This window comes from Buceros rhinoceros, unplaced genomic scaffold (assembly GCF_000710305.1).
Source record: "Buceros rhinoceros silvestris isolate BGI_N320 unplaced genomic scaffold, ASM71030v1 scaffold14216, whole genome shotgun sequence".
NCBI classification, from domain to species: Eukaryota; Metazoa; Chordata; class Aves; order Bucerotiformes; family Bucerotidae; genus Buceros; species Buceros rhinoceros.
This window is the reverse complement of record NW_010419424.1, coordinates 7,740-10,904: the sequence shown is the minus strand read 5'-3', so window position 1 is coordinate 10,904 and position 3,165 is coordinate 7,740. Positions and strand designations below refer to the sequence as shown.

Here is a 3,165-nt window from a genome sequence, read left to right as displayed (position 1 = left end):
TGCTGTGGAAAACCTTCCTCTCTAGAGGAGCATCCATCTCTCTCCTGTCTGTGCCGGGGCTGTGGGGCTCCCAGGTGGATCAGGACATGCCTGGGAGATGCAAAGCCCATCAGCCTGAGGGCATTAATGAGTGGCCAAGATGAGGCAGGAGGTGCCAAAGCAGGTCTGGGGGCGGTGGAGCTGTGGGACATTTGGGAGATGCCACCAAGAGGTGGTCTGCACGGGCCTTGGTGTGGTTGTCCCAGCTCCCAGCCTGGAGGGGCTGGGTAGGGTTTGTGCAGGGGGGTTCAAGGTGATGCTCACACATGGAGAAGAGAGAAATGGGTGCTGACAGTGGCTCTGTGGCTTGTTTGACACCTTTGGGTGTTTGTGTTCTCATCTTGACTGGCCAGTGCTGCAGGATTAAGTAGTTTTGGGGGAGCTGTGTCTTGCAGGGTCAAGTGCCCACATAGCTGGTTCTCATGGTGCTTGTTTTCTGGTTAATCTGCCGTGCTCGGCTTCCCACCCTTGCCATTGTGAGACGCTGTTTGGTTTGGTTGGGAGTTATTTGAAAGGCCTGCTGTCCTCTGTGTCAGCCCAGGCCACGGGGAGCAGTCACTGTCATTTAGAAAGAGAGGAAAATGGGTATATTTTTGCCTGTGGATTTAAAGGTGGGAAGTTGGTGAGCTGGGGGAAGGGGTGTGCGGAAGGATCTGCATGTTGGTCCTCCATGGGGGCTGCACCCACACATCCCTGGGCACAGAGCAGGAGGCAGTGGGAGCTACAGCTCAGGTGCCGGGTGCCACACTCATGTCCCCAGGGCAGGGAAACTCACGACTCAGTAAATGCAGCTTCACGCGGGTTTCTGGAGCCACCCAAAGCAGAGGGGCTGTCTGGGAGCAGCTCGCAACCTGTGGCATCCCTCTCGGTACAGCAGTGCCATCAGCCTGGCACGTTGCCTAGAGCTGCCGGGTCCTTGCACACAATGTGCGCGTTGCCACCGGTTCAGGACCCTGCGTGTCCCCCTGGGTTCAACCAGTTTGTCGGGATTTTGGAGGTGTCAGAAGGGACCTTGTTTCTTTAAAAGCCACCAGCTTACAACTGCTCTGTTGTCTGTGCCTCTCTCCTGGAGCTGCTGCTGGTGGTGCAGCTCTCCTCTCGTGCTCTTGATGCCAACCCTTCGAGATACCGACCTGGTTTGCAGTCTTCACCCCGAAGGTGGCTGCGTTTCTGGCTGGTAGAAGCTCCCTGTGATCCTCCTCAACCACCACACGAGTGCAGAGGGGTCAGGGCAGCAGCAAAGCAGGACAGGTGAGGCAGTGGCTTCAGGGCCAGCACAACGGCCTTTTACACCGAGATGGGAAGGACTCCAGATTGTACGTCCCGAGGAGGGTGCCCAGCCTTTGGAAAAGCAGGCTCTGGGCTGCGTGAACCAAGTTTCCCTTGTGGTTTGAGGACTGCATGGACAGAGGCAATGTCATGAGCTACCCTCCTTCTTGATAGCTAGGTGGGAGCTCACAAAAATTTGCCATTTGCTTAAAATATGTCTATTTTAAATAGCTGGAAACTGTCTCCAGCTTTACTGATCTGGAAGTTGTCAGCAGACTGTGGGCTAAGAAATGGCTTTGCATTTGGCATCGGGCTACCTTAACACCCACGAGTGGGAAGTCTTTCTAGAAGCGTCGCAGGCTCCGAAGCAGGAAGAGGAGCCAGGCATGTCACATCGATGGGGCCATGGGGAAGAGGAAGGCAGCTTTGGAGCTGGGGGAGGAGTTAAGAGGAACTACCCCAGATCAGCACCGTGCCAGCAGTGAGGAAAGAGGGGAAAACCAAACCCAGAGAAAAGGAGATAAACCAACCCCTCTTCCAAGCCTGCTGCCAGCAGGACTAGGGGGACAGGCTCCAGCACGTGCTTGGCTGTCCCATGTGTGGCTCCTGGGCCGTGCCCTGGGGCGTGTTTCAGTGACCCAGTTTTGAATGTTGTTGAAGAGGAAAGGAGTAGAAAATGCAGAGGTATATGGGGGAGTTGACGTTGCTAGGACAACTTTCCACCTCTTGGGATTTTTGGACTTCAGCGTGCTTCGTGTCACAGCTTGAGGTCTCTCTGGTCTTGCTATAACCCTCCAAGCCTCCTTGCATTTACGAGGCAGAAAGATGAGGATCTGGAGCTGTTGGGAGTGGTAACATCCTCGCGCTGCACCTCTCCACAGGGTAGGACCAGGCCAGCTTGTGTGTGTCCTCTGAATGCCTGCGTGCTTGCCCTCGGGCCCTTGCTGGTGGCAGGGCACCTCGGGGGCTGGTAGGACAGCAGAGCTTGGAGGTCAGCTGGACCTCTTGCCCTCTTTCCGGCACCGGAAACCCCTTGAGCAATTATTTCCCGAGCGCTGTGCTTTCACGCCCTGTTCATCCTCCAGGATCCTTGCCAAGGATAGAGACTTGGGCATTTTCCCCCCCGCCAAACCTTTAATATATGCTGTTTGGCAAAGAATAGCCCAAAATCTATTGCTGTTCCTGCTGGAACTCCTCCAGACCTTGGCTTGGAGCTGTAACTCCTCCACACGCTGGGTTGGGGCCACCCTGGCTGGGGAGCTGGCAGGAGCTGGGGCAGAGATGGGCTCTGTGTGAGGATGTTGGTGGAGATGCTCATTCAGGGCTGCTGGGCTCAGGGCTCCCACTCCGCCCCAGCGCTGATGTCTCCCGTGTCATTTTTTGCTGCCCTCTCTGCCCACACTGCCACGACCTGCCTTCCCTGGCCTCCAGCCGAGCGATGGTACACCTCCATCCTCCCGCCATCTCCGTGTGCCCCCCGCCCCTTCTTGTTTCACACGAGCCCCCCGCTCTGTCCCCACGCGGGGTGCCGTTGACTGTGTGTCTCCTCTCCCCACGCTCGCAGGATTCCTGTTCCCAGGACTCGAGCACCGAGATGGTAGGCTGCTCTGCCTGCTTGATGCCTGGTTTCTCCTTCTCCCGGTGGTGTTTTTCTGCATGCTCTGCCCCAGGCACCCAGGCCCATCATCTCCCCAGGGCGCGGGCGCTCTGCGGGGCTGCTGTACCAGAGGGCAGCCTTGTCGCGACGTGCGCTTTGGCACTGCCGAGCTGGTTTTGAGATGTGAGCTTAAATTCCTGTTTCTCTTGGCATGCTTTGGTTTTTCTTCCTTTTCTCTATCAGTGGGAGGGAAAAGAAGA

At 56.7% G+C, this 3,165-nt stretch overlaps 1 protein-coding gene across 1 annotated transcript in view; it reads left to right on the top strand.

Annotated features, from left to right (window-relative positions):
• TWF2 (twinfilin actin-binding protein 2) overlaps positions 1–3,165 on the top strand; it is a 12,526-nt gene that overhangs the window by 6,848 nt on the left and 2,513 nt on the right. The gene's annotated exons all lie outside the window — the stretch shown is intronic.